Source organism: Podarcis liolepis, assembly GCF_965112155.1.
Source record: "Podarcis liolepis genome assembly, chromosome: 2".
In the NCBI taxonomy this organism is placed as follows: Eukaryota; Metazoa; Chordata; class Lepidosauria; order Squamata; family Lacertidae; genus Podarcis; species Podarcis liolepis.
Genome location: NC_139555.1, coordinates 27,529,621 through 27,536,893, shown reverse-complemented (window position 1 = coordinate 27,536,893; position 7,273 = coordinate 27,529,621). Strand labels below are relative to the sequence as shown.

The 7,273-nt window shown below is 47.1% G+C and overlaps 1 long non-coding RNA gene across 1 annotated transcript; it reads right to left on the bottom strand.

The window, feature by feature from the left end:
- Nucleotides 1-4,532: 4,532 nt before the first annotated feature.
- Nucleotides 4,533-6,988, bottom strand: LOC310700718. Its single transcript, XR_014522754.1, has 2 exons — nt 6,843-6,988; nt 4,533-4,998 (listed from the first exon to the last, which is right to left on the bottom strand). It is a non-coding gene; the product is annotated as an uncharacterized lncRNA (long non-coding RNA).
- Nucleotides 6,989-7,273: the final 285 nt, after the last annotated feature.

Below are 7,273 nucleotides of genomic sequence, written 5' to 3'. Positions count from 1 at the left end.
AGCTTTACCATTTGATTCAGCCGACAATATACAGTGGTACCTCGGGTTACGGACGCTTCAGGTTACAGACTCCGCTAACCCAGAAATAGTACCTCGGGTTAAGAACTTTGCTTCAGGATGAGAACAGAAATCGTGCTGTGGCGGAGTGGCGGCAGCAGGAGGCCCCATTAGCTAAAGTGGTGCTTCAGGTTAAGAACAGTTTCAGATTAAGAACGGACCTCCAGAACGAATTAAGTTCTTAACGCGAGGTACCACTGTACTGAATAAGCTTGATCCAAATGCACTACGGTGCAGAAGGAGCCAAGTCTGAATCCAGCCTTTGAAATCAACTTGTTCTACCAAATGCATCCATCCTCTTCTAAGGCACCCATTGTTGTCTCATAGCTTGATTCACAGAAGTGTCATGTTCGTTAACTGATTTTCGCAGCATGAAGTGATGAGCTGCAAGCTTGAGTGGATGATCGCAAATGCAGAAGTTCCATCTCTGGCGCTTTTCAATAGACAGGTCATCGATTCAGCTGCCTGTTCCCATCACAAACCTTCTTGCTGTAAGGGTTGTAGGCGGATGTGTGGACGAGCCCTTTGAATAACTGCTATGCAGGCCCAACCCGATGAATATTGATTCAGAAGCCGAGTCCCAGTATGAGCAATGGAGTGGAGGAGGGAGGGCGAGCTCTTATAGGATTGCAATGTACAAAGCCAGTCCTACGCATGTTTACTTGGAAGTTTGTCCCACCAAGTTCAATGGAACTTACACCCAAGTATGGTAATTGTGTACACAGGGTGCAGCCTCATGTGTCATCTGCATGGCTTGGCATTGCCACCAGAGGAAGATACAGTGGTACCTCGGGTTAAGTACTTAATTCGTTATGGAGGTCTGTTCTTAACCTGAAACTGTTCTTAACCTGAAGCACCACTTTAGCTAATGGGGCCTCCCGCTGCCTCCGCAACACAATTTCTGTTCTCAAGAACTAAGCAAAGTTCTTAACCTGAGGTACTATTTCTGGGTTAGCGGAATCTGTAACCTGAAGCGTATGTAACCCAAGGTACCACTGTACATTCAGAGACGCACATCTACAACACCTGTTCCTACTCAGATCCCTTTTTAGATCATGCATTACAATGCTGCACTGTGAAAACTGTTCCTTTTGTTCTCCCCCCTTTTGTTTCCTACATTTTATCGCATTTACAATTCATAAAAAACACACACACCAAACTGTTCTCTTATCCTACGATTACCAAGCTTATGTAGGGGGCTTTGAATAATTTTGAACATACAAAGTAAGTTTTGTCCATCAGGTCATTCCTATCCATGCTCTTCTTGCCATCTTCCAGGCTGCTGAGATATGTTTTGCTTTTGCTTTTCGCAGAAGTCACATGTTAACTTGGGGAGGGGGCATTCTCATTCCCTTGAGACTGGGGGTGCTAACTCCCAGGCTAAAGGACTACAGCCTTATTGTAACCATTCTAGCTTTGGCTGTTGCTCAGAGAGAACCCTACCTGTCATTTCTACTCGCTTGAACACCGTATTATTCTGTTGTTTTTTTTAATATTTATTAAAGTTTAAACATTACAAAAAGAGAGAAACAAAACAAGAGAAAAATATGAGCAATAAACAATTACAAAACCTCAAAAACAAAAATGGATACAGAAATACAAAACATCAACAATACAAAAAGAAAAAAGAAAACAAAAGCATTAAAAAGAAAAAGAAAAACCCAAAAAAGAACAAACAAACATACAAAAGAACCACATATTTTCATATCCTTATCTTTCATTTGCTTATTTCCTTGACTTCCTCACACCTCCTTTTTTGTATTCTAGTTCAATTAAATGTTCCAGCAAGTCCTTTCCCTCTTTCACAAATTTAGTTCCATAGTTTAACTTAACGCAATTTTAAACTTAAATTTACCTCTTTACCCAATGTCAATCTATTCATACTTAATTCTTTATAATATTTCTACTAAAGTCATATAACTTCCACCCTATTATTCTGTTTGGATTGAGAGGAGGCCACCGGATATGAGAACAGCTTCCATCAAGTACAATTCTTCCATCAAGAAGAATTGGAACTGAGGAAGGAGCACTGTTGCTCAATACTAAAAACACATTATCTGCATGCAGAAGGTCTTGGGTTCAATCCCTGTTTTCCATGCCTGAAATGTGGAGAGTTATTGTCAGTAAATAACAAGAAATAGCCTCACCTCTTCTTGTGCCTTCAGTCTTGTGTAAAAAGAAGGAGCTGAAGCTTTTCATAGCAAGGAAGGAAATGTTGTCACCTGGTAATCCTTGCACATCATCACTGCTGTTCAAACGAGGGCATTTTTTCAGGCAGAACTCGCTGGAACTCAGTTCCAGCATTTCTCAGCTGGGCGCCACTGCCATTATAGGAGAAAAAGAGAGTCCCAGCACCTCTTTTTCTAGGAAAACAGCACTGGTTAAAACCCACAACTACTGTGGTTGGCTTAAAAGTTAGCAACCCAACAGAGGCTGGTTACTGCTTGGTTAATACAGAGGTGTAAAGTGTAATGCAAGTCTTATGTGATAGATGGGTAATGCTACCGCCCAAAATTTTGGAAGTGAAATAAACTTGAATGGTATACAGACCCAGTTCCGGATTTACGTATAAGCTAAACAAGCTATAGCTTAGGCCCCCAAGAGAGTGGGGCCCAAAATATTTAAAGGGAAAACTGGATATACATTTCCAAAATATAAGATAAAAACAAATAAAACAAAACCTACAACAGAAACAGTGTTTTGTGTTGTATAGGCTCCTATGATGCAAGTAAGGGGCCCCGCCGGCTCCCTTAAACATCACTTCTATATATAGGTTGCCTACATAATGGTTGCACGGCAACAAGTGCAAATGGCTTTAAGTCCCTTTAAGTCCAATTAAGTCCATAAATTACCATATAGCATATATTCAACACAAAAAACAGCAACAATTTGTTGTTGACACAGGACAGCTGGACATATAAAGGGCACCATTACCTTCAGTTGGGACGCGGGTGGCGCTGTGGTCTAAACCACTAAGTCTAGGGCTTACCGATCGGAAGGTCGGCGGTTCAAATCCCTGCGACGGGGTGAGCTCCCGTTGTTCAGTCCCAGCTCCTGACAATCTAGCAGTTCGAAAGCATGTCAAAGTGCAAGTAGATAAATAGGGACCGCTCCGTTGGGAAGGTAAACGGCGTTTCCGTGAACTGCTCTGGTTTCACCAGAAGCAGCTTAGTCATGCTGGCCACATGACCTGGAAAAACTGTCTGCAGGCAGACGTCAGCTCCCTTGGCCAGTAAAGCAAGATGAGCGCCGCAACCCTAGAGTCGTTTGCGACTGGACTTAACTGTCAGGGGTCCTTTACCTTTACTTTTTACCTTCAGTAAAAATTATTAACATGTGATAATAATTCCGTTTCATTAGCCTTCCAGGGGGTTGGAATTCAGAGTTAGGTTGCATCCCAATCTTTTCCTGTCTCTTAGGTAAAACAGGAAGAAGAGGAAGAGGAAGAAACAGCCACGTGGGGCAGAGAAAGGAACTGTAACCAGAAGTGTAAAAGAGGTCAGAGCTCTTATATTTTTGATTATTGCATAATGGAAGAAACTGGTGGATCCATTTCTGCATCACAAATCACACCTGCCCAAACTCTCTCTCTTGGACCCGGCCCGCCTAAAAAGAGGAAAGAGTTGGAAACAACTCAAAGCAGGTCCCATATTGCAGTTTTCGGTTAAAGTTGGAGGGTGTTTCAAAAGATTTCTGGGTGTTTAAAAAAAGGAAGAAGAAAAGTGTTCGGAGACCTTACAGTCTTGTAGTATAGGAGTAGATTTGATTAACTTATAATATATAACTTTGCTGTTTCCTATTTGAGTTAAGAACTTTCAGGGGAATGTGCCATCTGGCCCTGGCGATTTCTTACGATTTAGCTTGCAGATTAGTTCTAAAAATACTTTGTCATTTTTCTTTGACGCTGTTCTGATTTATTGCCTTGGAAAAAAAATAAGTTCAGGTGTAGATATCTCACCCAACATCTTCTGCAGTAAAGACAGATGTAAAGAATTCATTGACATGCTTTAGCAATTTCCCTGTCTTCCCTGAGTGCTCCTGTTACGTCTTTGTCATCTAGGAGCTCACTGCCTGTCTGGCTGGCTTCCTGCTCCTGATGTATTTAAAGAATTTTTGTATGATGAGGTGCAATACATATATATAGCAATTTGTTCTTCAAAAGCCTCCCTGATTGTAGCCTTGCATATAATTTATCCAAGTTTGCGCTATGCTCTTTACCTCGGCAAAACTTTCAGTTTTGAAAGGAATTCACTTTGACTTTATTGGCATTTTGGGGGCTACACTTGTTGGGTTTTTGAGCAATGATAGAGACAGGGCTATTTTCCCCAGCCAGAACTCACTGGAACTCAGTTCCAGCACCTCTCAGGTGGGCGACACTGCTATTATAAGAGAACAAGGGAGGCGTTCACAGTGAGTTCTGGCACCTCTTTTCTCACAAAAATAGAACTGGATAGAGAGATCATGAAAAAATAGTCTATTTATACCATTATTTTTAATAACCTCCTTGCTGCCTTTAACTGTATTTTTCAATCTCAAGTAATTAAAAAAACACACATAAGGGATGAGTAGATTTTCCATGTTCTGATTTAAGTAGGTTGACTCTGCAAATAGCTTTCCTTTGCGACAGGGAAGGGAAGCCTGTAGCCTTGGGCTATAGCTTTTGCTTGCATGCAGAAGATCCCAGATTGAATCTGCAGTCTCTTCAGATGTCCCTGAAACCTAAGAGACCTACGGTTGGGATCTTGGTCTGACTTGGCATAAGGCTGCTTCCTATGCCCTTAAGGACAGTCTCACTCTCATTCAGTCTGAAGGAAGGGCCCCAGTTGTCTGACTCAATAGAAGTGCCCCATGCTCCTTTGACTACAACTCCCAGGATGGACAGTGAGCAGGGAAGCCAGCAGCTGGAGTCCAAGATATCTGGAGGACCACAGGTTCCTCTCCCTGTAAAAAGATATGCAGACAATGAGGTTTGCTTTACCGTTTCTGCTTCTTTTGAGGCCAGGCCAAGCTCAGTTCCCTCAATTTCCCTCCAAGAGCATAGAAGCCAACTTCTAGGGGCTGAGGTCCCTTTAAAAAGGTAAAGGACCCCTGACTGTTAAGTCAAGTCGCTGATCTCGCTTTATTGGCCGAGGGAGCTGGCGTACAGCTTCCGGATCATGTGACGAACCAGAGCAGCGAACGGAAATACCGTTTACCTTCCCGCCAGAGTGGTACCTATTTATCTACTTGCACTTTGATGTGCTTTCAAACTGCTAGGTTGGCAGGAGCAGGCACCAAGCAACGGGAGCTCACCCCGTCACAGGGATTCAAACCGCCGACCTTCTGATCTGCAAGTCCTAGGCTCTGTGTTTTAGACCACAGCACCACCCGCGTCCCTTCACCCCCCCCTAAAATATTTGAGAAGGTTCCCCCCCCCACCAGGTGATGGGCATTACCATTCAAATGATGGATGTGTACCACATCTTACTTGGGCCCCCCAATGTTTTATTCAAGTTGGCACGCCGTCTGCAGTTATGAGGGCTCGTGATTCCAGCTCGTGTATTTTACAACATGGACCTTGGGCGTGCAGTTAAGTACAGTGGTACCTTGGGTTAAGAACTTAATTCATTCCAGAGGTCTGTTCTTAATCTGAAACTGTTCTCAACTTGAGGTACCACTTTAGCTAATGGGGCCTCCCGCTGCTGCCGCGCTGCCGGACCACAATTTCTGTTCTCATCCTGAAGATAAGTTCTTAACCGGAGGTAATATTTCTCGGTTAGCGAAGTCTGTAACCTGAAGCGTCTGTAACCTGAAGCGTATGTAACCCGAGGTACCACTGTACTTAACTGCACACCCAAGGTCCATGTTGTAAAAGACATGTAAAACATTTGCAACAGCGTGTTCCCCTGAAAGAGTTTCTGGATCCATTTTGCGAAACTGGGGGAGGAGGGGGTGGGGCGGGGGAGAGACACAAACAGGGGTGTCTACAAAAGACAGTAAATCTGGATTTTATTTGATCCGTGTTAAAACAAAACCAAAACAACACCTTAACCCACCCCCCACCCCGGAGGCAGGGATGCCGGCACAGCACATCTTCTGAGCGCACCCCTCTCAGGATCGCGCCCTTCCCGCGCACAGAAGTCGAGCCCGCGCCTGGGTCTTTTCAGAGGGGGCTTCTCATATCCCCGAAGGCGGAGGAAAGGAAGGCTGTGGCCTCCGGTTCGCGCAGAGCGGAGGCTTTTCGTGCCCAGCCTTCAATGCCGCCCTGTTGAGCTGCGCTCGGCCAGCCGCCAGTCCTGCCTGGCGCGCACCGGGCGCTCTGGGAGCCGGCGTCGGTCACCAGGTGGCGCTGCCGGCCTCTCTCTTTCTCCGCCTACCCCGGGCTGAGGCTGCCGCCGCCGCCGCTACTGCTGGCGGCTCTACTGCTGCCAGATCTTTGGCTCACTCCGCTGCTGCCGAGCCGAGGAGCGGGAGGGCGGCAGCAGCAGCAGCAGAGCCGCTGGAAGAGCCGGCGTGCCCCCCGCAAGAGAGGCGCGCCGCGGCTGCCCTTGGAGACCCGTCGCCGCCAGCTCGCCTTCCGCCTTCCAGCCGGCGCTTGGGGTGGGTGGGGGTGCTGTGGGAGGCGGACACGTTCAGGAGAGGGAGACGCAAGCCGCTGCCTCCGGCCATGGAGAAGAAGACCGCTCGCCTGGCGAGCTGAGCGGGGGGTAATCGGGGAGGGGAGAACCCCGGACCCCCAGCCCAGTCCGGACCCTCCCCGTCCGCGAAACTTTTCCCCCCGTTTTGAAGCCCCCCGCAGTGCCTACCGAGAGAAAACTTCGCGCCGTCTGGGATTTGCGTGTCTGAGTCTGAGTCGATCCCTCCCCCTTTCTTCTCGTGACTCCACCAGTCGATCGTTGCTTTTGCAGGGATCGATCTCCGTAGCCTTGAAGTAATGTTTTGAGAAGCCCGGAGCTCGGAGCAGTTCCTGGAAACCTCCCCCCACCCCCATCTCTACTCCCCCGTAAAGGTTTCCTCCTCCTCCCCCCGACCCTGTTGAGCTTCCACGGGAGCCGAGCGCCGTCCGCTCCTTCCGCGCTGCTGCTGCTGCGACCCCGGCGGAGGAGGGCAAGAATTTGCAACAGCTCCGAACTCCGACGAGGCGCGCCAGTGGACGCCTTGCCTGCCAAACTCTCTCTGTGCTTCCTCGCCCGCCGAACCCCCTGGAGGATGGAGGTGGTGGCTGCGTTGCAGCGGA